The following is a 27,835-nucleotide window of genomic DNA, read 5'->3' on the forward strand; positions in this document are numbered from 1 at the left end:
CCTGTATCGGACGTATATGACGCCACACAGGGTGGCCTCCTTCAACAAACAGGCCTCCCCGGCTTGCCCATGGTGTGGGAACGGTTTATAGACATAATTTCGAAGACAAAAATCTCGAAAGTCAAAAAGTCGAAAAAAAAATGTCGAATTTTTTTTGACGTTTTTTTTTCGAAATGGGGGGGGGGTTCCCTCCCCCAACCACCCCTTTTTTTTATATAAACTAGAGCCAAAAAAATATCGAAAAAAAAAAAAAAGAATTTCGACTTTTTTTTTAGACATTTTTGATTCGACTTTTTTGACATTCGAAATTTTTCATCCGATATTATGACTGGACACCTGTGGGAACGACAAAGCTGATCTGATCCACATGTTCTGGACTTGCACCAGGACAATGGCGCTATGGTCCAAAGTCAAACAAACCTGCACTGACGCCGGGATAAGTAGATATGAATGGACACCCGGAGAATGCTTATTAGGGGTCTACCCCAGACCAAGCAAATACAAACATGTTAAGTTGATGGACATTGCATCTATCCTTGCGAAAAGAACTATAGCCATGGCATGGAAGACACCAGGGGGCCCTAGACATGAACGCTGGATCAAAGAACTAGAGAGATGGACTGCAGCCGAAACCAGAGCCTGGCAAGATGGAATCAACTCTAACGGAGACATTGCGAGTGGCACTTTGGACTCCTGGAAGGCCCTCCTGAGAGATATACACTTCAGTGCAGACCACAAACCCCCCTGATAAACCCCACTACTTTGCCATAACTGATCCCTCGCACTTGCCTGGATATGGTGACCTTCTTGACCGAGATCCCTCCCACTTCCCGTGATGTCGGAACCCCCATTTGCACCCATGCCCACCTAAGTAAGAGGAACTGTTTCCAATGAAGACTGTTGTTGTTTATGTTTATTGTTTTAGTTAATTTTCTTGTATTTGTATGCATCCAATACAAATGTCAATAAAATACGTTTAAAAAAAATAAATAACCTGTCTCAGGGTTTCACTTTTGCACAGCCAGGCAAGCAGTCTGCCTGGTTTGACTCCTTCAGCATGTTGCCTTTCTATATATTTTCCGTAGTTTAGGTTGCAGTCTCTCCCAGTGGGCCTTACATTTTTCAGTTAGGTGTCATATGGTCTCCGCCTTCCGTGGTATCCCACCCCACATGCATTATTTCTTTGATCTCCCTTTCTGTAGTTAGAAAGTCTGCCACTATGCCTCCTGTAGACTAGCCGCCTTTGAGATCGGCTCCCCCTCACCACTACCTTAAATGCTTCCCACAGCGTCCCATCTGACTCGACACTTCCTATGTTAATTTCAAAATATTCTCGTATAACTTTTCTTAAGTCTTCTCTAAAGATAGTGTCTTTGAGCGCCTCCGCTCGAAGCTTCCACAGCGAAATCCTCGGTCTGGACGGCGAGATCTGCCACATCACGACCAAGGGTGCGTGGTCCGACAGGATTGCAGCTTTGTACTCTGCATCCTCAATCTCCTCCACCAGGGAGTTGGCCACTAATATGTAGTCCAACCTGGTGTGTAGATAATGTGGTGCTGAATAATGCGAATACCCACGGCGTTGCAGGTGGAGCTCCCTCCGTATCTCGGTCACCTGGAAATCCCGTATGAATGTAGCTAGAGCCTTCGCTGCGGCATTCGGTCTGGTCATTTTGTCATCAGACCTGTCCATCACAGGGTCTCGTGTGCAATTGAAGTCTCCTCCAATTATAACCGTTCCATCCATATATAGGCTCACAATGGTATATACATTTCTGAAATACTGTGCGGTGTCATTATTCGAGGCGTAAATATTAATCATGTTGACTACTTTATTGCCCACCAACCCCTTAACCAACACCATTCTCCCCTCCGATCCCACTTCTTGTTGTAACAGTTTAAAGGGAACATGAGGTGCTATCCATATGAGGACCGCCCTTGCATACACTGAATACGTGGCTCCAATTGTGGTCCCTTTCCATTTCCTCCTCATCAACTCTAGTTTTTCTTTGGTCAAGTGGGTTTCTTGTAGCTTTCTATTTTTTGCCGCTTCAAGTACATCATGATTTTATCACGCTTGATGTAAGTGTTTAATTACTGCACATTCCAGGTCACTATTCTCAGATCTCCCAATTTAGCCATATCCTACTCCGCCCGCCGTCCTCGCTGCCCTCCTCCTATATGGGTTGAGTTGTGTTTGTGGACGTACCGTGTTGTTTCCCTGTATCATCATCAATACTCCCTCCCCTCCACCCTTCTCAACCCCAAACCAAACTTTAGTCCCAACTAACCTCCTCCCAACTCCCTTCCCTCCCAACTGTTGCCCAGCTCCCCTCCCTCCCCAACTAACCCCAACTGGCGCCCAGCTCCATCCCTGGATCTCAGGCTATCCTGCATCTGGCCCTATCCTAGTAACCCACTCTAGGGCCCAGCAGGGGATACCGCACTAGCAGTATCCGATCTAACCTAACTATGGGGGGGAGTAATAGTGTATCCCTGCATGCTGCTACTCCAATGTGGCATTCAGTGTGTCTCAATTACCTTTTCTTCACATGTAACCGTCGTATCTCTTCTGTTCTCGCCAACACTGCTACTTGCCGTACTATATTCAAGTCCCAAGGCCAAATGTCTGTATACCAGCCTATTCCGGACCTGCTGGGTCACTAGTCCACCTTGTTCTCCGCATGGTCGTCTGCAGTTGCCGGGCAGTCTGGTCATCTAGCCACTCCGTCGCACTGTCCGGAGTTTCTAAAAAAAAAAAAGGCCTTATGTTTATGGTACACCTTTAACTTCGCAGGGTACATCAACATGTATCTGTATGCCGCATCACGTAGCCTCCTATTAATTGTTCCGTAGTTCAAACGTCTTCTCTGTACCATAAAGGTGTAATCTGGGTATGCAGTGGTGGCTGCTGACGCTCTGTATATTGTCCCTCCTTTCCGGAATTTTCCAAAATCTTTGGAACTATAGTTTAAGATCTTGGCTATAATCTGCTTTGGGGGGCTCCTGGTGGTGGTTTGCAGTCTAGTGCTCTGTGTGCCCTTTCGACCGCGAATCCCTGAGTGAGCGTTCCCCCTTCCCCCTGTGATCTCCTGCAGCAACATGGTCTCAATATAGCTGGTCTGGTCTGCACCCTCTTCGCCTCCAGGCAGTCCAATAATCTGCATGTTATTTCTGCGCGCCAGCCCTTCTGCTTCTTCCGCTCTGTTGTCCAGGTTTCGCACCTGTTTCAGTATATGGACCTCCGCGGCGTTCGTCTTTGCCTTCACCTCTGTCTCTAGCGCGGTCGTGCGCTCCGCCAAGGCCCTTACATCTTGTTGCAATAAATTGACATCTATCTGGACCGCATCTGTCTTGGATTCCAACGTTGCTTTAAGCTCTGCCACTGCCGCATCAAGCTTATTCTCTCCCGACACTTTCAAAACAGCGATGGCGTCTAGGATTTGTTGCTCCATGCGCAATTGTGGCCCTTTGTGTTTCCCTTCTTCCCCTGTATGGGCAGATTTAGCATATTCGTCCATAGTCTGCTGTTTTCCCTTGTTTTTCAGTGTCTTGTTGGACATCTTCAGGAGTGTGGGCCTTCTCACCTCCCGTGCCGGGGTGGTGCTGTTGCTGCAGCCGCTGTGCGTTGGTGTCTCTCCAGGTGGGATAGGTTATCTGTCCTTCCGTTCTCCCTCAGCTCTCTCGTGCTAGTGGGCTATTCCGGCGCTCAGCTGGGGAAGCTTGGATTCACCAGGGCCAGCCGTCCTCCAATCTGCCACCTTTATTGTTTTTGTGGCCTGTGCCAGCAATCTATCCATAGCCACTACAGGGTTCGTAACCCTGGGCGCTGACCCTGCAGTCCGTGGGGTCTGCTCCCGTGCTGTGGGGTGAGCTCTGCTTCTATGTCTCTCGGCCATAGGGGGCAAGTCCGCGACCTCCGTCACCACCTCCAGTCACTTTGGGTGTTCTGCGGGGTTCAAGTCTCCAGAGTCACCGTGCTTGTCCCATCTTCAATGCCTTGGGGCCCCCAAATGCACATTTATAAGTGTGGGGCTTGGTTGATGGGTGCACTGCACATCTCCGGATAGTGTGTCTACTGAGCTCCCCACTTCCTCTCCTTGGGGCTTTGCTTCCACAGTGGTGTGCTCTTGGGCCACTGCATTTAATTGCTGTTGTGGTATGGCCCCCTCCACCAGGAGCGTTTCCCGCCTGTGGCTATTGAGGTGAGGTGCTTAAAAATACTCCTTTGGGCTCCTTCCCAGCCCATGGGCAGAGTGCGTGTGTGTTGCCAGGCTCTCTGCATGCTTCGCTTTGTAGCCGGGCTTCCTTCAACGCCCGTCTACACTGTTGTAACGTATTCTGACTTTAGAGAGCCTTGTGGGAGGCCTGCAGCTCTCCGTCTCTGCGGGCTTCAAAGTCCACGCATCCCGCTCCTGCAGGAGCATCTGTGGGTGTCCGTGCGAGCCACTGTGAGCGGGTCCGCCTCTAACACCCTGTTCGAGAGTTTCCGTTCTGATCGTGTGCTGCCCGGCCCCCGCTCCTCCAGCTCAGCAGGCTCCTCCATCTCAGCAGGCGAGCACTCCGGGCTGCCTCAAAGGCGCCTGCTTTTTGTTCCCCCACTCACCACCGATCAGCTCTATTCAGGTTCCTAGCTTTTCTGCCGCCGCAGCCCCCTTTGTCCATGGCGCCAGCCATTTTGTATCTCCTAGACACTATCCAGATACAAACTTGCAGACGGTCTTATAGTCTGTTTGTGCCCCTTTGGATTTCTGTGCTTCACCACAGCAGGCACCAGGATTTCATACACACAACAGTGGTTTGCTGGTTATAAATAACCTCTGCAGGCATGTTGATATTATAGGATCAAGCAGCTCCGGAGCACACTTCCTACTCCATGGCCCTTGAGTCATGCCCCCCATTGTTGTTCAAACCTCCTCACTTAGAATCCTGGTGTGGAGCGTTTTGGAACAGGCATTCAGAGTACAATTGTAGAAGTAGGAGTTTTATCCTAACAGGCGAGTAAACCAGGAAAGGAACGAACAGTAGTTAGTTCTGACAGTTATACTAGGAAAGAAGGAGATGATTTAAAGTGCTGTGGTTGTGATCAAAAGGTGTGTTGGAAAATAAACTCATCACCTTGTCTCTATGAACTGTTGAATTTTAGAAAGTTTCTTTTGAAGAAGTATGATTATTAAACTATGCTGACTAAACTGTTTCTTTTGAAGACGAAGGATGATGTGCTAACAATTGCTTGGTCTTTGAGAAATTAACATTTGACCCATGTTATGAACTTGTTTTGAGTATAAGACTGGTTTTCGCCAAGCAAGAGACTTTAGAGAAATAACAGTTGCTTTGATTTTTTAACAAGCCTTTGGAAGAGAGTTATTTATTTTGCCAAGTGGAAGGATATATTGAATGGAAAATACCTTTTGTGCAACATTGAAAGGAACTTTGTTACTGCATACAACATTCATGAATCTGAACTTTGCTCAAGGTATTCTTGAATTGATCCAGTGGAAGGGAGTCCAATCCTAGTCACAAGGAGTATGTTCTAAAGCTTTTGAATTTGAGTTGATATGGTATTTTGTGATGCTATCTTGTGGAACTTTAGACAACCAAACAAACTTTGTATAATTTGGTTGTATATATTAGTGTACGCGTCAGATACTTTTTGACTCACGGGCATTGGATGCAGTAGATGGCATTAGGTGTTTTACAGTAGTGTTTTCATCACCCACTCTTTGCCCTCTATTGCAGAAGATATCGCTTTCTTCGTAAATCTATATACGGTACAGGTGCCACATGGATGGTGACCAGTCAGCCTACGGAGATTCCACAAGTTGGATTCGGCTGTAATTTTCTGTAACTGTGAATGTGTCAAGAACTCCTTGAGTTTCTTGGACCTTTTGAGGGCCATCCTAGGATAGGGTTCATTTGGCAGTGCTGTTCTAACCAAGGGCCAGAATTTTCTGATCAACGTTCCCAAGTGTGTCATAATTTGACAGTACATGGTGACGCAAGTTATTCTTTAGTCCTCTGCTGAACGGTCTTTCGGCTTGAGGAGCATTTCCCGTGGGTTTGAATGTAGCCCTTTTTTGGGATTGGGTAACTCGTTTTTTTGGGTATCCCCTAGCTCTAAGTCTTGCATCTAGAGCGTTGGAATGTGTATACAAGTGATCTAACATTATACAATGTCAGCAGACTCTTAAATATTGTCCATATGGTGAGTTTTGTTTCAACGTTTCAGGAAAACGGCTGAAGTACAGCATTGTATTTCGGTCCTTAGTTTATTTGAAGAGGGAGCATTTTAGAGTACCATTGTCACTGTAGATGTAGTTCTAGACAATGGATCTCTTGGTTGCTAGATGTTATGGTGAACTGAATCTGGGACTCTCGGCCATTAATCCATTGCAGGAATTCTTCCAGTCTGTTCCTCTCCATTTGAAAGTAATGTCATCAATGAATCTTTTCCATTTATATATATATTAGCATGGAAGAGGTTGTTATCAGAATGCACATGCTGTTCTTCGAACCATCCATGTACATTACGGCTAGGCTCGCAGCGACTGTAGTGTCGATAGCCATTACACACACACCTCTTGATAGTACTGATTATCAAACAGGAAGACCTTTTTGGTAAGAGCAATGTCAATGACAAAAACTGGAGGCACCCTCTGTTGGATGTTATATAGTGTAATTTCATGTCAAACACTCTAAAGCGAGCTGTTGTGGCATGCTGGTATAGAGAGCTGTACTGTCCATAATTAGCAGCCATTCTTTTTCATAGTTAAATGGTTAATTCTCAAAATCGCTAATGGTGGACATAGAGTCTCTGAGAAGGGATTCTGCACGAATGCTAGAAATTTGAGTGGTTCTAAAACATACCCACAACCTGATGCAATCGGTCTTCCGGGCGGACGTTCTATGCTTTTGTGGATCTTGGGTATAGCATAGAACATAGGTGTGTGTTCTGCCCTCATGGTGGTTCAAGTAGTCACATTCCTGTTGTGTTATCCAGTTCCTGTGTAGACCAAACTCTGTGGTGTCCAGGATTTCCAGTTTGATGGCAGAGATGGGGGGGGGGGTCCCTGACCAGTTTTGGTAGTTGTGGTGTCGCAGAAGGTCCATGACCATGTGTAAATACTTGTCCGCTGATAAAACAATTCCTCCTCCCTTGTCCTCTGGCTTAGTAACCAGCTTGGAGTTGGAACTCTGGGACTTCAAAGTGATTCGTTCTTTATTTGAGAGATTGTGTCTGACCCTATGCTTCTTAGTTTTTAGCCGCTGGATTTCTTGTCACACACTTTTCAAACGCTATTATCTCCTTGGGCATTTGGCTTTCATTTGGTGTGAATGTAGATTTTAGCCTAGACGCATGTCTTCTATCTGTTTCAATGTGTCATTGTGACTGGCTTTCTGATTTTGGAATTGTATGAACAATTGTATGTGTATTTGTGTTTTGAACATTGATGTGATTTAGTATTTGTTTTGTATTTAGGATTTTAGCATAATAGATTTATTATGATTTAGCAGGTGGTTATACTTGCACTCCAATGTATGAATACAATTAGGTAAATGGTTAGGTCTACATTTACATCATCATTATTTACAAAATCTTTTTCAAGGTCTTGTTGTGCTCTTAATACTTTTTCTGCCGTATCCATAGTACTTGATAACTTAGACCCATTTAGATTCCTTCTATTGAGAACATATACCACAGAAATCAAGAGAGAAATAGATCTACACATTCTCATACACATTTTTGTTTTACAGTCTGAATAACAAATAACATTTCTCGAGCTCTTGCGCCCCCTTTCACCAGCATGAACTGCGTTTCCTTAGGGCACACTTATCTTTTTAGAACTGTCCTTCCCCTTGTGTCAGTGGAGGGACTCCGGTATCGCTTCGTACGTCATGGAGGTGGATCCAAGTTTTGCTTTCCTCCGCTTTGACTGCAGTCTGTGTTGCAAAGATAAGTCAATGAGGCCCATGGAAATGCTGTTCATTCCAGCGGCGAACAAATGAACGTACGTAGATTGAGTCCCCAGGGAGTAGCAATGGTTGCTGTTGATTTTCTTGTTCCTTGCTGTCTTTTTCCGTTGCTTGCTGGTGTGATGCTTTAACCTAAGAAGACACAATCTTAACGCTATTAGTCAAGGCCAGAAGATATTCCCCAAACTCTTCTCCAAGAATCTCTGCTGACTTGTGTGTCTGAACCCGTGCGTGCGGGTGAAAAGTGTGTATACAATCAAAGCCCCATCACCACCTCATGAGGACTGAGCTGCTGATCTTTTTTTCGGCTTATTCGTTGGTCGAACAGGGCCAACAGAAGACAGTACAACCAACATTTTGCAATTCACTACATAATTTAGACAACTGCATTTTTAGCAAACCATTAAGCCTTTCCACTTACTCATTTGCTTGTGGGTGATAAACTGAGCACAACCTGTGCTTGATCCCCAGAAGCGATATAATCTCAGCAAATAATGCATAAAAAATGGGTCCCTTTATCTGATCTCGGGACTTCACATATTCTCCAGCATGGGGTCTGGCATGGATTCACATGCTCATGAATATTCCCTGTCATCAGGCTGGGAATCCTCGGTAAAGAAACAATCACTACCAGTTTCGTTTCTGATCTTTCTTTCTTAGTAGTAACCAATCACTGATCTCTGGGTCATACTGCCCCCAGCCAATGACTGCCCTCTCCCTAAGCCCTGCCTCTGGCAGCCATCCTCAGATTTTTACCGCACGCTCAAGTGTTGGGAGTCCTCGTGTTTAGCTCTCGAGTTTTTTACTGTTTTTCAGGAGATTTTCTCATTTTTTCGGTTTAATTGAGCCTCAAGCGCCACCGTTTCTACTTCTGATAACGGGGACCCATTTCGGAACTCTTCTACGCCCCTCAAGGGTGAAGTTTTCGTCGAGTTTACACTTGGAGGATTCCGGAAGATCTGCGGCCTACCTCAACGGACATGGCCCAGGACAAAGGGAGCTCGACGCCCGTATCCAAGCTGTTCAGGAACTGCCCTGGATGCGGATTATATAATGTTTTCAAGGAGGAAGAGCATTTGTGATGTCTCTACTGCCTCCATGGGGACAAGACGCACGTGGAGAAGGACTGTGCGTTCTGCAAGAACCTTTCGGAACGGACCGAACAAGATCATCATTCCCGCCTCACCACCTGGCTGGAGAAGGGCACAGCAAGTGAGAAGGCGAAAAAGTCGTCTGAGCGGGCTTCTAAGTCCTTTGAGGGCGCCCCGGCAACGGGGGCCCAACAGAAGTCCAAGCACTGCGAGTCGGGGAGCGCCGAAAGGTTGGGCTCTTCGGTTTCCAAGCAGGGCGCTACTTCCCCGGCACGTTCGACCACGAGCCAGCGCTCTGGTTCGGGGAAGAGGAAGTCCGAGAACCCGGGTAGGCCGCTGGAGCGGACCCGGTCGATCTCGAAGGGGGAGCGAGGCGTTGACCCTCCCCCCAAGACGAAGGCCCAGGACGCACCTAAGGTGGTGAGGGCCTTGATCCACCCGGCTAAGGCCTCTACCGAAGTGGTCTCTGCGACCCTGGCGGAGCCGGCTGAGACTATGCCAATGGAAACGGCCTCTGGGCCCAGAGTATCCCTGCCACCGCGGAGGGAATCCTCTTTCCAACCCACCGCTAAGACCCCTGTGAAGCCCCGGCTGAAAAAGAGGGGGGGGGGGGCGGTGGCCGTTACAGACTCGGAATCAACCTCTGAGGAGGAACTGGTGGAGACGGAGAGGGGCCTCAAAGAAAGGTCCATAGGCCTCAACAAGAGGTTCATAAACCTCAAAGAGAGGTTCGAGAAGGTTCGATACCAGGGGACGGTCCCGGCTGACGTGATCGAAGATAGCGACGAGGAACAGGGCCCAGTGGAGTGAACATCCCGTCCGTCGCAGCCATTGCCCGAGCCCCAGGATAGCTTGGCGGCTATTTTGTTGGCAATCCAATCCTTATGTACCGAGATGAGGACAAGATAACCACGGACCCCGACGGAGGATCCAGAACCAGGCCCGTCGGGCAACCCTCCGAACAAGGGGAGGAGAGTCCACCACTCTCCGTCCTTCATGCCCGCGAGGCCGGTGGACCCCTCATCCCCCTCGCCGGGAGAGGATACGGCGACGGACACGGCGACGGGGACAGACGATGACGGCGGCGATGGCACAGCAGACATTCCGTCGTCGACCCCCCCCCCCTCCGCGGGTGTCCCCAGCCGACGAGGTTGGCTCTTTCCACGCCATGATAACCAGGGCATCCGAGCTCTACCAGCTCTGCCCTGAAGAACAGAAAAAGCAGGGGTTTCTGTACCAACGACGAGAGGCTAAGAGGAAGACGGTCCTCACAGTGCCTTTACTCAACGACATCTGGGACGAGGGGCTTGCTGTCCTCAAGAACCCTACCACGACACCCGCCAAGAGGGACAGGTACGCGAAGAAGTACCGAGTCCCTGATGCCGCCCCCTTGTGCCTCAGGGCCCAGCCCACGCCAGACTCGGTCGTCTTGGCAGCGGCTAAGAAGAAGGCAGCGGGTGCGGCGGCTTCAACTTCCACTTCCCCGCCGGACAGCGAGGGTAAGAAGGGGATCCACGTCTACCCCTACCTGGACGACTGGCTAATCCGGGCAAGGTCAAGGGAACTCTCTGTCGATCATACGGCGAGGACCGTCCGGTTGCTCACGGAGCTGAGGTTCTCCATCAACTACCCCAAAACCCACCTGGTTCCGTCGCAAGTAGCACTGTTTTTGGTGGCTCAATACAGTGGAGCAATTGGCCTCCCCTTCAGAGGAGAGGACCAAAACCATCCTGGGCAAGGTACGGCGACTGTTGGCAATGGATGTGGCCAGGGTGAGGTCCATCAAGTCCCTTCCCAGGATGATGTCCTCATGCATCTACCTTGTACCCCTTTGCAGACTTCGGATGCGTCCGCAACAGGAGTTTCTCGACGCCCACTGGTTTCAGGCGGGGGGCTGCTTTGAGGACAGGATCCCCCTCGACGAGGAGTTCTATTGGGCAATCCTATGGTGGGGCACCTGGGCTCACCGGGCACAGACTTTCAAACCCCGGCGTTTCAGGAGACGGCGACTACGGACGCCTCTCTGGAGGGTTGGGGGGCCCACACCGGAGATCTCCACGCAAGAGGCCTTTGGCTCCCGGAGGAGAGGTCTCTTCACATCAACATCTTGGAGCTCCGTGCAGTGTTCTGGGCGCTCAAGTCATTCCTCCCGTCCCTCAAGGACAAAGTGGTGAGGATCTTCACCGACAACACCACCACGATGTTCTACATACGGAAGCAGGGAGGCACCAGATCCCAACCCTATCCAAGGAGGCCCAGGATCTGTGGCACTGGGCCGTCGCCCAGGGGATGTTTCCGGTTCCCTTCCACCTGGCAGGAAAAAAAACACCATCGCCAACTCACTCGGCAGGGAGCTGCGCTCGTGCTACGAGTGGGAACTGCGCCAGGATCAAGTGGATCGACTCTTCCAACGATGGGACAAACCCCAGATCGACCTGTTCGCGACAGCGGCGAACTCCAAGTGCCAGAGGTTCGCCAGCAGGTTCCCACAGCTGAGGAGCATGGGCGTCCCACCGGTGTGGCCGAGGCAGGTCTGGTTTCCGGACCTTCTGGACTTGCCAACGTCCCCCCCCCAGTCAGGCTGCCGGAGGACGCGGATCTTCTCTGCAGAGAAGGAGGCGCCATTCTAAACCACGACCCACAGTCGCTGAACTTCCAGGCCTGGCTCCTGCAGCGCTAGAGTTTGGAGGGTACGATATCCCGGCTGATTGCAGAGAGGTTCTTGCAAAGGCCAGGGCATCCTCAACTCTCAAGTGTTACGGTCATAAATGGAAGGGGTTCTCTGTCTAGTGCTGTGCAAAGATTAATCCCCTGCGGATTACGGCCCCTCAAGTGCTGCTGTACTTACTGTTGCTGGCCAAAGCTGGACTGGCCCACGCCTCCATAAAAATACATCTGGCTGCCATCTCCCGATATACCAGGACTACGGGACGGGCGTCCTTGTGGTCTCACCGCCTGGTAAAGGAATTTATGAAGGGACTATTCCATTAATTCCCGCCGGTGAAGGCCCCGGCGTGGGAACTTAATGTGGTGCTGACCAGGCTCATGGGAGCTTCATTCGAGCCTATGCATTCGCCGCCCTTGAAGTTCCTGTCATGGAAGACAGTGTTCCTCGTGGCCATCACCTCTGCACGACGAGTGGGAGAGATTCAGGCCCTATCGTGCAAGCCTCCATACTTGACTTTTCATGACACAAGGGTAGTGCTTAGGATGCACCCCTCCTTCATGCCCAAGGTGCCATCTGACTTCCACCTCAACGAGTCCTTGGTGTTACCAGTTTTCTTCCCGTCGCATTCGACGCCGGCCGAGAGGACTTTGCACTCGCTGGATGTAGCTAGAGCGCTGAAGTTCTACGTGGACCGCACGAAGAGTTTTCGGAAAACGTCACAGCTTTTCGTGAACTTTGGTTCTGTGAATCAAGGGAAGGCTCTCTCGAAGATTTCCATTTCCAGATGGCTCTCCGGCTGCATCATGCATTGTCACCGGTTGGCAAACCGACCGCTGCCCGGCCGTCCGAGAGCCCATTCAACCAGAGCGATCGCTGCTACCAGGGCGTTCCTGTCTGGTGTGCCCCTGCTGGACATCTGCAGGGCTGCTACGTGGAGGTCGACGCACACCTTCACAAGATTCTACTGCGTTGATCGGGACTCCAGGGAGGAGTCCAGGATCGGCCAAGCAGTGCTGCGCGACCTGTTCGCTTAAGGTGAGCCTGGTGAGGAGGTAAGAGATGCTTAATGTTGAGTTGTTGTATTGCTTAATGTTGAGCCTGTTGCCAACTCCCGTGGTGGTGCATGTGTATACTGCTATGTATTTTTATTCATGAGCATGTGAATCCATGCCAGACCCCATGCTGGAGAAGGAACAAGTTACTTACCTGTAACTACTGTTCTCCAGCATGGGTCTGGCATGGATTCACATGCGAACCCTCCCACCTACCCCTCTGTGGATCTTCACTTGGTCATACTGCCACTTGGCGTGCTACCAAATCTGAGGATGGCTGCCAGAGGCGGAGCTTAGGGAGAGGGCAGTCATTGGCTGGGGGCAGTATGACCCAGAGATCAGCGATTGGTTACTACTAAGAAAGACAGATCAGAAACGAAACTGATACTGATTTTTTCTTTACCGAGGATTCCCAACCTGACGACTGGAAATATTCATGCGCATGTGAATCCATTCCCGACCCATGCTGGAGAACAACAGTTACAGGTAAGTAATTTGTTCCTTCTCCACTGTGGAAATGCCTCCCTCACCAGAAATGTAGCTGCCGATTTTGCCTTCGGGTGCACCCAGGGACCAACCTCCAGCCATCAGGAAAATGGACACGCAGTTAAATTAAATACCTGAAATTATTAATCTTCTGTATCATAAGTTAATGTTAAAGGTGTTTGGACCGAGCAGCGTCACCAACGGAATTGGGTCCCAGGTGCTCAGTAGGATCTGTAAAAAGGAGGGGTCGGTTAGTCGGGTGAAGAGTAGGAGGGAGAGACGTGGTGTGCTGTTGGCAGCTTCAGTTCGGTTTTCACTGTGTGCTGAGCTTTGGTGTGAATATCGGACCGATGCAAGAGCTTGTGTGCTGTTGATGCGGTTTATGTGTTTTTGTTGTTGCAGTGTGGTGAAGTGTGTGCGGTTTGCTGAGCGAGTAGATGGTTGTGTGTATTTTCATGTGAGTTAGGAAAGCAGAGATTTCAGTATAGGGTTAGTGGGTTATATATCTTAATCCTTATAAATCGTGTTCTATGTATCCGGTTGTACTATAGGTAGGCATGTTTCCCTTTTCTTTACTGTCCGTCTAATTGTTATGAGTGATGACGTGGCACGTTCCCAGTGTTGTTTTTTTTTTAACTTGGTTTAATAGGAAGGGGTGTGTCTTTTCAAACACTCTGCTATTGATATTGTAAATTGGCAGTCACCCACTCCCTTGCTGTCTATTTCCTCTTGGTGGACCATTGTTGCCTGTGTGTAGTTTGTAGGCCACAGTGTTGTTGGTATATAGTCCTTGCCCTTGCATCCGGTCTGTCTATGCTAATTCCTTGGTATCGTCCCATCATATTTCCTTTGCTGTTCTTTCTCCGGCATCATTAACATTCGCTATTAAATCAGTTCTACTAGTATGCACCGCACACTTCACTATTCCAACCTATAAGGGCAATGTTAGCGTGGCAATTAGTCGGGATAGCAGCGCGGCATGCTTGACTGGGGTCCCGTCAGATCTTTTAAACCCTATTTTCTTCCATCTAGATAACTCATAATGTACTGTAGAGGTGACATACGCAGAATCAGCACAGAGCCAGAGTAGATAGTGTCTGCCTTCCCCTTACTCATCTCGAGCGCCTTGATGAGTGCCACTAGTTCTGCAGCTTGTGGGAGGCAGTAGTTGCTCCACCCTGGTGTTCCCCATCCACACGAGCTACAACAGTGGCCCTTGTGTGCCTCTCACCAGTTCCTTGATCAATTGATGACCCCTCAACAAAGAATACCTTGCCTCCTTCGAAGGCATCCTCCTTAACGTCCGTCCTCTCGTCTTCTTCCTCTTAAGTTTCACAGTTGTGGACAACGTCGTCCGGTTGCATTGGCTCGGCTAAGAATGTTGCCGGATTGACTAGGTGACACCTTACCGGATGTATGGAAGCATTTGACAAAATAACTTCATATCCTGATACTCTTCGAGTTGTCAAAGTAGATCTAGACGTTTCCAAGATAGCACAAACTGCATGCTCCACATACAACATCACCGGACAGCCCAAAGTAATGGTTGACGAATTTTGTATCACCAAAGCTGCTGTTGCAAGAGCTCGTTCACACGGAAACTGACCTTGTATAACTGAATCCAAAAGCCTACTGTCGTAAGCCAAGGGCCTGTAACCTAATTATGTTTTTTGAGCCAGGACTACTGTTAACCTTTCAATCTGTATGTGAAAAAAACATGTTCTTTTCCTCTGACCATCTTATCAGACCCTTCTGCGCTTCCTTAAGCGCTTCAAGTAAGGGCCTTGTGTAGCTTGAGTAGTCAGAAATCCAGGACCTCCAATAGTTACGGAGCCCAAGAAATATGTTTTACCGTAACTGGCTGAGGCGTATTCTGGACTCCGGTGGTTCTCAGGCATCTCATTTGACCCTGCAGACGATATTACCTGTTCCAAATATACTACCTCTGTCTGGCAATACTGCAATGTATCTTTGTCCACTTTTTACCCCTTCTCCACAATCAGGGTGAGAAAGCTTGATTGTGTCTCCTCGACTAGCTCTTCTGAAGTGCTATAGACCAATACGTCAATGTACTGAATTACTGTCTGGGCACTTGTACGTTTCCCAAATCCATTTGGCTGTCTATGTTAAAAACACTTGGGGATTCACAATACTCCTGGGGTAACCTTGTGTGCTGAAATCTCTGTCCACGATACGTAAATGCTGTGAGGTACTGGGAATTGGGGTTTAGGGAGACCGAGAAAAAGGCTTTTTTTTAAATCAATTACTGTATAATGGGTCAACCCAGTAGGGAGAATGGCGGCAGGATTTGGTACTACTGAAAACTCTCCGTCAACAATGTTGTTCAGAGGTCGCAAATCATGGACCACACTCCAACTGGACCCCTTCTGGACCCCTTCGCTTTCTTCACAGGGTAGATGGCCGTATTACATGGGGCTACAGATGGTTGTATAATGCTTGTTTTAACAAAGCCATAATGGTCTCAAAAATCCCTTTGTCTGCCTCCCTAGACATGGGGTATTGCCTAATTTGTGGCAATATTGCACCTGATTTTTAATTTAATCTGTACTGCGCCTACACTTCAAGAACTCCAGATCAGGATTGCTGTTCCACAAGATATTTTCCCAACGACAAGCATAGGCTGTAGTACTTCTCTTTGCTCTATCATTACCTGTCAAGGCACTCCAATCTCAAAGACCATCTCTCCTGTGTCTTCTGCGTCCTCAAACAATTGCTAATTGGACACGTCCTTCTTGACAACTACGGCTTCTGACAGAATAGTAGCAATAGTCCCTGGTGCTATATCCTGTGACTCAGCAGGCCAAAAACAAAAATTCAAGAGGTATATGCCATGTTCAATCTTTTATTTCCTGGGACCCAACCAACACTATCGCCCCATACAGAAATAATGCTGAATGCACTGGCATCCCTATAGTCGCGCTGTCACTGTAATATGCGGGGGGAAGCAGTGCTTCTCTCACCGGGTACAATCCTGGAGTCGAGCATACTATGCCGTCCTTCAAAAAAGTAATCAACATATTAAGCTTGCTCAGGAGGTCCTTTCCCAAAAGATTTGCCAGGGTATTCTCTCAGTATAACAAGGGGGCAGATAAAATGTGCTTACCCACCTTGATACACAGATCTTGGTGTAAGGAACCCACATGACAGCTCCAGAAAATCCTGTGTCCATCCTTTTTCATGACAATGGAAAATCACCTTCTTTGCATGATTTTGTAGCCCGTGTATCAATCATAAATGAAAACATCTGCTCACCTACCTTTACTCCTATCAGAGTTTCCTCTTCCGGATCAGTAGTAATCAGTAGAACTGGACACAAAAGAGATCCCTGTGGGCTGTCTTATTCCTTTTACATATAAGCACCAGGACGCAAAAAAGGATTTCCTCCGAACACACTTGCTCCGGTGTAGCGGCTGACTGTCCCGTGTGGTAGTGGGTTTTTATCCCAAGCCTGTACCGATCAGTGGGGATGCATAGATCTGTGCCATTCCAGCTCCTGGGTTTTGATAAACCTGAACTTTCTGTGATGGCAGTTTGGGGCGCATGCCAAAGTTGGGGGATTTGTTTGTGGGGGACCTGCATTGAAATATTGCGGCCGTCTTCGACAGTCGGGACCGGCTTCGACAGTCCTGTGCGACGTGTCCCATTCTCCCTCACGGCCAACACTGCACTCAATACCCTATATAACCTCCTCCCATTAGCCCATTAAACAGGGCCCCATCCCTTCAAACCCGCCAAATGACCCAACACTCGGAGAAAATCCACCCATACCAGTGAAAACCTTCTTGTTGGTCTTGGTCCAGATACGTACCCGTCCATCCATCCTTGTCCCATTGCAGTTACCGTTTGTCCCTGCTGTCCTGATTGTCTCTGCTGTCCCTCTGTGGAGCTCGTTATCACTGCTCCTTCTAAACAAATCTTTGGCAACTTTTTCTGAACTAGCTTGTCCTCGGCCTTCTGTGCTTGCTCTATGCTGTCCTTTTCCTGCCGCCTTTAAAAAAAGAAAATGCACAATGTATGCTTGAATCTCCTGCCAACTCTTGGCCTCTGTTCCTACTACTTTATCCAGGTTGTGATGAACTTGTTTGGGGAGCCCCTTTTTTAAAATGTGGTAGAAGATAGCCACATTCTTGTCCTATGCTTCTCCCATCTTTCCCCTTCACATTTCTTGAATTAATTGAATATGGGCAGTAGGAGCCTCATCTAGGTTAATAGTCTTCGGAGTTCGTGTTGGGCACATCAGGGTACACCATTCTCAATGCCCCCAAACGTGTGCCCTATAATTATTAAAAGATGTTCTAGCATGGGTGTTTGTTTTCAATTGAACCCCCAGATATCCCAATTTTTGCCAGAGCTCATCTTCCCGTTTCCCCATCAAGGCTGTGGAAAGGCTTTTCATGTCACCAATCTCCAACATGATACCGGTGGTTTGTTTTTGCAAAGCATAAGCCCACTTCCCCGCCACTGCAGTGAGAATAATCATTAGATTATTCCAGTCTGTGTGACCATGGGGCATAATACGCCTTCCCCTGACCCTTCTGGAGTAGTGGGAATTGAGTTGCCTCTACCTTTACTGGGGTTTTCCCCATCTGTCCTCGGCCTCTCCCTACAGCCATGTGAGCCCCATGGCTCGTACGAAGGCCCCATGGTGTACTTTCCCTAATAACTGCTTTAGCGGGAGTTCCAAATACTACCCTTTGTCTTCCCTGCTCATGTTTCCCATTCATTTTCTTCCTCCTCTGTCCCTAATGCCACATCCCCTACACTTTCTATGGGGGCGGAAGCATATTCAGTGCTGCCATAGTATGCTGCCACTTTCTCCTCGGTCTGATTCCTTACCTGTGGTGGAACGTCCTTCATCCAAATCCACATTTACTCCCTTTAACCTAACGAGGATCTGACCATGCCTCCATCTCCCGTCCTCGACCTCCCTCACTTGCCTTTTACCTCCTTCCTGTTCTTCACTCCTGCTCTGTTGTATTCCCATTACTTTATTCTCTGCTAACCTTACTGTTTCTTCCCATTTCCATTGTTCCTGTCTCTCTATCACCACCCACAATCTATCTTCTATTGGAGTGACAGGGGGCAGCTCCTCCCTTCTGAACTCTTAATCACTCCTTGCTCTCAGTTCTCTCCTGCTCTTGTTCCTTAAGCTCCAAATCCGGTGTTTATCTATATGTTGAATAGACCTTTCTCATTCCATCTTCCATTTGAGACCCATCAATAACTTTTACTAAAGGTGTTTTTCTCCTTTTGCCCCTCATGATCCCATCTTTCGAATGATTGGATCTGAAGGGGGATGTCATCCCTGGCTGTCTTGTAACTTCTGGCGTGGTTACTGGAGAGTGTGGGTGTTCAAACTCAAGGTAAGATTATCCTTCTGCAGGCGACAAAGGAAAGCACCCATATGGCGGCGGTGCCGAAGAAACTTGCATCCCCCTTTCTTGTCCCCTCTTCCAACCTCCATAATTCCAAGATATTCAATCTATTCTCCAATTTCAAACTTTCATGCTTGGTCATTAGGAAATTGTGCAGGTTCTCCAACATACCCTTATCATAAGCCCCTTCGTTAGGCCAGGAATTAAGCATTTTGCCTTTCCTTTCCCTCTCGATGGCATTTCAAAATGTTCATCTTTTATCCGGGGAGCAACTGACATAAATGATTCAATGAAGTCTCCATACTGAAGACCAATGTATCTCAAACAAAAAATCGCAATATAAACCCTAAGAACCAAACCCACAGCATAACAATTATTCCCCACAAAAAATCCCCATTTTCTTTTTTTTTAAAAAAAAGAATTTTCCGCACTCACTCTCCTTATTCGCCTTCACCACTACCGTCTCAGTAATTAGACAGTTCTCAGACACATACTAAAGCATCTTATCAAAACATACGTTGGCCAAAAATCCTCTTTACTTCTGAGATTTCTCCTTTAGTGGAGCATAAAAAGGAGCGCAAAGTTTTCGACTAAAACACTGCTGTATCTCGCTCTTTTTTACTAGTACAACACTCTGAACTACAGTGCTGTATTTTCCTGACTACAGGAAGATACCCTTCACTACTTTGACTAACCAAGAAAAAAGCGAGATGCAAGCTCCGTCCGCACAATCGATACAAAGTAAGGGGTTACAAGGGTACACTCAGAAAGGTATCTACAGGTGGCCTTACCATAAGATGCTTCCTCGCCCTAAGGCAAGGGCTCCTGCCAACCAGACAAGTAACCTGAAGGGTATCAAGACTATCCTTCCAATGGACGTGCAGGTGCGGCAGACCACACCTCTAAAATAACAAACTAGGTAAAAAAGTATGACATAGAACAATTAATTCACTCCTCCCAAAACACTCTCTTCCAACCTACTTGACGTCATCTAACCTTACACACCTTTCTTGCCCCATCAAAGAATAAAAAAAAAAAATTTATTTTCTCTGGTTACCTTCTTGCTTTACCTGGTTAAAATGCACTCTCACGAAATTGAACCAGAAGCGCTTAGATGCGGTGCTCCTTTAATCTGGCCTGCACAGCCGGGCCACAGTACCACACCTCCAGGGTCGGGTGGGTGGTCCGACAGGCCTCCTCCTTGTCGAGCGCAAAGACTAGAGAGCCGGGTCCCCACCCAGGGAAGCCAAATGTAGAATTGGGCCTTTGATCACTGTAACCACAAGCAGGCCCACCCTAAAGAGTATGTACATGCTTTGTCCATAAATAAGTTTATTGTACAAACAGCCAGGAGGGGTTAGATGACAGTCAAACTAACCTATCTCCCTGAACCACACAAAGAACACGCATTTTATACAATTTGCAACAGTTAAAACACTGCCAAAGAGTCAACCCCCCCCACTCATGATTGGTCAAACCTATACAATCTAACCATATTCCATTTAGTTCCCACACTTCTTATTGGGTGCATTCATGTAAGCACCATTCTCTTTAACTTAAAATTGCATGCATCATATTTACACTACACCCCTCTCTGGGGTCTTTCCATATTTGCTCAAAGTCCCATCTCCTAGTTACGCAGTTTACACAACTTACAAACAATTTCAATTATCACAGGTTCCATCTGGTTAGAAACCTTTACCCCTACTTGTGACGCATCTGGCTATTCTATGGAAATTCCATTGATATAAAGAGGAGGAGAGCAAACACATTTCCTCCACATTTCATTCTAAACTATGCGACTTGCCATTCCAGCGCACATGGCTCCAACCCACACCTTGACAAATCTATTGAAAATCCATGATCTATCGGTGCTCCTTTCCCTGCAAGCAGCCGCATCAGTTTTAATTGTTCGGCCCTAACGGGTGGTGGAATCCTCCTGTGATTCAATAACACTCCTATATACGCATCTCCCCATTACAATGCACCTAGACCATAAAAAAGACCTGCCCGAAACTGACCATCTGATTCATCGCAACTGCTGCTATCTTTCCCCAACCTTGTAAAACTAGTTTTTCAGTCACACACAGTTCAATTGCACACCCCAGGTTTTTAGCCAGCGCAATTCTTAACTTGTCAGAGAACTCTGCAGCAAAAAAGATCTGTATATTGATACTGCCCAAAACCTATTTCCCTATATACCTCAATGTATGTGTACCTATATACATGTATGTTCAGTGCTACTGCATCCTCTCATACTGATTTTCCCATTGCAAGTCTCTTGCCTTGCATGCACATTTAGAGCTCCCCACTACGTGATTGTTAAGCGCTATGTTACAGGACACACCTGTATTGCATTTATATTGTATCAGCGGTTTTGACACTTATCTTGCTGTGCACATGCAATTTCAAAATGTATCAACGAAAACACACACACTAAAAATAACGCATTTCTCATTCCCATTAAGTTGATACTAAATTGCCACATTATGTGAATATGCTGTCACCTCAGCCACCAATATGCCGCACGCAATTCAAACTTCTTTGCCTGTGGGACCCTTATCAACCATCCCCACATTATGCACTTTGAATCGAATAGTTCTGAAGAATCTTTGCATTTCCAACTCCACCTGGTAACAACTTGTGGGGTTGATCGGAACAAAGAATAAACCTTCAGCCAGTACTGAATGAATTTTCCTCATATAGTTCCATTCAGTAAAGATTAAATACTGGATGATTAAGCTGAGAGTCTACCATCTCGCCCGACGACTGCGTTGTCCAAATGTTCTTTGTCATCTGGGTCAAAATTGCTCCCCTGGTTGTTGACCTCATTGACGCCCCCTGGGATTGCCATGACCTCATAAAGGTCTGCTATGTCCCTTATTTGGGCCAGGAAAGTAATCCCTATATTCCCTGGGTTCCTCCCCTGTGGAGCCTGAACTCGATGAGCCAGAAAACGTAGCCATGTTCTACGCGGTTTAACTCCAGTGTATTCAAATTGTACTCCCTCAATCCTTCTTTTCTGGATAATTCTCTGCAAGATGTGGATAAACTGCTTCCATCTTCAATTCCCTAATGTCCTTTGCTACCTTCTTGGATTTTTTGTTCAGTCTAGCTGTTTTCAACTGATTCAGCTGAGAATTTTTCATGTAGTGTCCCTTGCATTGGTGACAGCAACATTTTCGTAAAACTTTTTCTTCTTTACCCAGATCTTTCTGGATTTTATCGCCTGTCTTCAGAGCTGTGGTGATGGTAAGGACCATGAGGTCGCTACTGCATTTGGTAGCGATCTGACTGAAGTGGGTTCTGTACTCTATATCCTCGAGGAGGGCTGGTTCATTCCTAACAGCCAGTCCCGCTGGGATGATATTGGCCTTCAGGTATTTCCTCAGGAAGTGCCTGTGAAGTTCTGTTCTAAAGGCCTTATTTTTGAGTTTCAGGAGGTCAACCCCTGATAGAAAATTGAGCAAAGGTTCATCCGCCCCAGTGATTGAATAACAATGGTCCCCTTATAGCTTGCATGATTTGTTCTTCAGTATAGCTCAGAGCGTTGCGCTCCGCCATACCTATGATTTGGCTCGCCATCTCACCATATAGGCATATGAAACCCCACCTCCATGCATCCTATCTAGCAGAGATTGGATATATCGAACTGAGATTTATGAAGCCATTCACGTGTAGTGACAGCGATATAGTATCTTGTATTGCATTGCAATTCTGACACATGTACACTTGCAGATGATTTAGATGTCCTCCAAACCCATTACCAGCAGTTTTGCTCAAGAAGTGTTTTCCAACTATCCCATCAGCCCCACTGCCACCCACATTCTTTTGTCCAGATGCATTGCTCAATGCCCCATCTACCAATATTAAAATCTATTCTGTTCTGTTAGGTGTTAATGGTGTATCTTTCAATTGGAGAAGCTTTTCATTGACCCCAACAGCTCCTGTCCATTGTTGAAAGACCACCATATCTGTCTGATTCTGGAAAATTGAACTGAATGGAGATGGGATTTTCATGCCCCCTCCCCTTGTTGCACTTCATCCCTGCTGTCCAATGTAAGTTTGGTGATGGGTGTCATACAATGAATGACTGTGGCTGTCTGTATGCCATGAGTTGTAACTTATTGTTCCATAAATAACCAAGCCTTCGCTGACTCCATCCTCATCCACTCCCTCAAAAACCTACCTTGGGATGTCAAAGTAGTCCATGATATTGGGGCATCCCACTCCCCCATCTAACTTCGGTTTAAATAGGGCCTCTTACCTTACCCTTGACTTTTTACCCACTGTATATGAAATCCATATTGAGAGAATGCATTTCATTTGGATCTATTTTTGGGGCCTGTATAGTCAATTCTTCAAAATGAAACGCAATGTAAAAATACATTTCTGCAATTGCTGTTCTACGCATCCATTACACTGCCAATCCCCTCCATCAAGATGGACCTTGCCTAATTGATCTGAGCAGTCTCTGAAAGTTTGCCCTATAAATCCATGTCCTTCTCCCATTGGATATATAGCCAGATATTTCAGTGAGTGTTTGACCCAGGGGAAGGGTAATGATGACCTCATACCACCCATCTCTTCCAAACGTTTTTATCGTTTTCGTTATTTAATTACCTATATTGCTTTGTTTAATTAACTACTGAATTTCGATTGCAAATGTTAAGCTAACCGTTGTACCTCGTTGCCGTTGTTCAACGTGGCTTGTTTTTATGGTATTCCATGCTTGTCACTGAAACTGTGCTAAGTGAATACATTTTACACACTGCTTCTTTGCTATAGTTCTGCGCAGTGAAGCAATTGTAAAATGATTGGTTATTTGTGATGTAAACGGGGTAGAAGGGAAGAAAATATAGTTGCAATGCAGATTTTTGTAATATAGTTTCAGCATATGCATACAGTACTGGAAGCCTCATTTAGGTGTAATTCCACCAACTGCTAAAGCACAATCTGCACCAGCATCTGGAAAATTGCCAGTACAATTTAAGTCAAAAAATGCACTTTTTGGCACCTAAAAACCGTGATTTTAGAGTACATTCCCACACGTTTAGCGGCGTGAAAATATAGAATAAATCTTGTCCTGCTGAACGTGAACCATAAATTATGACCCCCGAGTTTTGACTTTTGCACATAAAACATTTTAAGAGTTACATACACCATGGAAGGTATGAGTTGTACACGTGGTAAAATGTGCAAAAAAAATCCAGACGTGCAAGTCTTAAGAGTTGTTTAAATGTTATATTTTTTCAGGGTGTAGTGTGGCACGTTATGTGATATGAAGGATGGCTGTAAAAGTTTATTATGCAGTAATGTGAGGGCCCAGGAATGAGCCGCAGACCCAGAGAATTCATGGTGATTTTTATGAATTTTTATTCAATAATAAAGGGAGTTGGAAAATGCCTCAATGTCACATATATGAGATATTTCCCTACCTCAACCAAACACTACGGGTCTATCCTGTGTCAAGATGTCCATAGCAAAATGTCTTCTGCCCGAAATCCTATCCTAGCCCCCTCATTCTAAAAGTAATTCTATGGTAGTTCAACAAAGAAAATACACATTCCACAAGAGTTCCAAATGGATAATGTTGCCAGTTCCAGGTAATGACATCCTTCCCCAGGTTTCTCTCCACTAAACTAAAGTTCAAAAGAATAATCAAGTTCTTTTTGGCCCAAGAGGATAACCACCTCCTCTTGGGTGTTGGAATCCACCCAAGGGGACATTAATTCCTTCCCCAGGTCCTTTCCACATTCAATGTAAATCAAAATCCTAAGGACATGAATCTTCCTTTTTTGAAAATACCACAAACACAATTTAAAATAGTTTACTTTCTTTACCTCCCTCTTGTCATTGAGAAAAGGGGGAACTGTTCCCATAGTGACGTTGGTTCCTTCTTACACTCTGACAAAGGAGACTGTTCTCGTGGTGCTCTCTAGGCTTAGTGTCCCGCTTGAGGATAGAGTGTGGAGGGAAGACTACTAACGATAGGTTTTTCTGTTATGGTCTCTGTAACACAACTGAGACGAGGACGTTCACTTGTGATGTAATCTCCAAACTTGGTACTTATCACAACTCTGCTGATGATGGCGATTACTCCCTAGGCTTTCTTCCAATTAGGTACTCTTGATGCAATTTCTCTAGCATTGGATCTTTCATGAATTCACATGCTCATGAATATTACCCATCGTCGGGCTGGGAATCCTTGGTAATACCAAAGTAGTCTAGCTTTAAAGCTTAAATCTGCTTGTCACGTTTCTCCAGCATGGGGTCTGGTATGGGGTCTGGCATGGATTCACATGCTCATGAATATTCCCTGTCGTCAGGCCGGGAATCCTCGGTAAAGAGAAAATCAGTATCAGTTTAGTTTCTGATCTGTCTTTCTCAGTAGTAACCAATCACTGGTCTCTGGGTCATACTGCCCCCAGCCAATGACTGCCCTCTCCCTAAGCCCCGCCTCCGGCAGCCATCCTCAGATTTTTACCGCACGCTCAGGTGTTGGGAGTCCTCGTGGTTAGCTCTCGAGTTTTTTACTGCGTTTTCATGTTTTTTTCAGGAGAATTTCTCATTTCTTCGGTTTAATCGAGCCTCAAGCTCCACCGTTTCTACTTCTGATAACGGGGACCCGTTTCGGAATTCTTCTACGCCCCTCAAGGGTGAAGTTTTCGTCGAGTTGACACTTCTTGGAGGATTCCGGAAGATCTTCGGCCTATCTGCGAGACCGGTGGACCCCTCATCCCCCTCGCCGGGAGAGGATATGGATACGGCGACGGGCGATGACACAGCAGAGATCCCGTCGTAACCCCTCCCCCAGCGGGCATCCCCAGCCGACGAGGTTGGCTCTTTCCATGCCATGATAACCAGGGCATCCGAGCCCTTCCAGCTCTGCCCTGAAGAACAGAAAAAGGAGGGGTTTCTGTGCCAACGACGAGAGGCTAAGAGGAAGATGGTCCTCGCGGTGCCTTTACTCGACGACATCGGGGACGAGGGGCTTGCTGTCCTCAAGAACCCTGCCACGACACCCGCCAAGAGGGACAGGTACAAAAAGAAGTACTGAGTCCCCGATGCCGCCCCCTTGTGCCTCAGGGCCCAGCCCACGCCGGACTCTGTCGTCTCGGCAGCGGCTAAGAAGAAGGCAGCGGGCGCGGTGGCTTCAACTTCCACTTCCCCGCCGGACAGCGAGGGTAAGAAGTTGGACTCTATGGGACGACAAGTCATCTCGTCGGCGGCGACGACGATTAAGGCGGCCAATGCCTTAGCGATCGTGGCCCGCTACGACAGGGAGCTGTGGTTCAAGATAGCTCCCCTGCTAGATTTCCTGCCTGATGACAAAAGGGCAGAGGCCCTAGAAATTCTGCAGGAGGGCAAGGTGGTGTTGGATCACGCCATTACGGTGGCAACGGACATTGCCGATACCGGATTTCGCCAACTCGGCAACAGAGTTTGCCTCCGACAATGAGGATGGCTTAAGGCGACAGACTTTCGCCAGGACGTCCAAACCAGAGTGTTGGACATGCCGTTCGACGGCAACAACCTCTTTGGTAAGGCGGTGGATAAGTCTCTACAGGCCATCAAGACCGACTCGGAGATAGCCCGGGCCCTTGGGGTACTTCAGCAGCGACGGCCCTTTCGGAGCCCTGGAGGCAGACAGGGTGCCTCCAAAGGATCCAGCAGTGGCTCCTCCACCTACCGCCAGGCGGCCCGCTCCTCTTCCCAGGAGGCCTACAGAGGTCGCGGCAAGCAAGGGGGTCGTCGCCAAGGCGGCAAGGCTGCTTCCAAGCAAGACTGACTCGGCCGGGTTGTCGGGCCCCCACCGAAGCACCCCATTAGGAGGCCGGCTGACGAAGTTCGTCAGAGTGTGGGAGTCCATCTCCACCGATCGTTGGGTGTTGGACACCATGGCCAACGGGCACTTGCTGGAATTCCTGAAGTGCCCTCGCATTCCTCCCGTGGCCAGGAAGGAGAATCGCGTCCCTCAACTGCTGTTGGAAGTAAAGGCGATGCTCAAGAAAGGCGCCATCGAGCTCGTCCCCAGGAGGCTACGGGGCTCTGGAGTATACTCAAGGTACTTCCTCGTCAGAAAGAAGACTGGCGGTTGGCACCCCATCTTAGACCTGCGTCGGTTAAACAATTACCTCAAGGCGCAGAAATTCAGGATGGTCATCCTCCAGCACGTGCTGGGACAGCTGGAGGAAGGCGACTTCCTATCGTCTTTGGACCTGGAGGATGCCTACTTCCACATCCCCATTCTAAAAAGGCACAGGAAGTTCCTCAGGTTCGTGGTTCAGGGACATCACTACCAATTCAGAGCCCTACCGTTCGGATTCAAGTCGGCACCCAGGGTTTTCACCAAGTGCCTGGCACCAGTGGCGGCGCGGCTGCGCCTGCAGGGGATCCACGTCTACCCCTACCTGGACGACTGGCTAATCCGGGCAAGGTCAAGGGAACTCACCGTCGATCATACGGCGAGGACCGTCCGGTTGCTCACGGAGCTGGGGTTCTCCAACTACCCCAAATCCCACCTGGTTCCATCGCAAGTAGCACTGTTTTTGGGGCGAAGCTCGATACAGTCGAGCAATTGGCCTCCGCTTCAGAGGAGATGACCAAGGCCATCCTGGGCAAGGTGCGGCGCCTGTTAGCCACGGACGTGGCCAGGGTGAGGTCCATCAAGTCCCTTCTCGGGATGATGTCCTCATGCATCTACCTTGTGCCCCTGTGCAGACTTCGGATGCGTCCGCTACAGGAGTTCCTCGACACTCGCTGGTTTCAGGCAAGGGGCTGCTTCGAGGACAGGATCCCCCTCGATGAGGAGTTCCGTCGGGCGATCCTATGGTGGGGCACCGGGGCTCACCTCACGACGGGCACGGACTTTCAAACCCCGGCGTTTCAGGAGACGGTGACTACGGACGCCTCTCTGGAGGGTTGGGGGGCCCACACCAGAGATCTCCACGCAAGAGGCCTTTGGCTCCCTGAAGAGAGGTCTCTTCACATCAACATCTTGGAGCTCCGTGCAGTGTTCTGGGCGCTCAAGTCGTTCCTCCTGTCCCTCAAGGACAAAGTGGTGAGGATCTTCACCGACAACACCACCACGATGTTCTACATACAGAAGCATGGGGGCACCAGATCCCCAGCCCTATCCAAGGAGGCCCAGGATCTGTGGCACTG

The 27,835-nt window shown here is 47.9% G+C and overlaps 1 protein-coding gene across 1 annotated transcript in view; it reads left to right on the forward strand.

The window, feature by feature from the left end:
* MAN2A1 (mannosidase alpha class 2A member 1) overlaps positions 1 to 27,835 on the forward strand; it is a 1,346,034-nt gene that overhangs the window by 468,382 nt on the left and 849,817 nt on the right. The window lies entirely within an intron of this gene.

Source organism: Ambystoma mexicanum, chromosome 6p, assembly GCF_040938575.1.
Source record: "Ambystoma mexicanum isolate Mex_15411 chromosome 6p, UKY_AmexF1_1, whole genome shotgun sequence".
NCBI lineage: Eukaryota > Metazoa > Chordata > Amphibia > Caudata > Ambystomatidae > Ambystoma > Ambystoma mexicanum.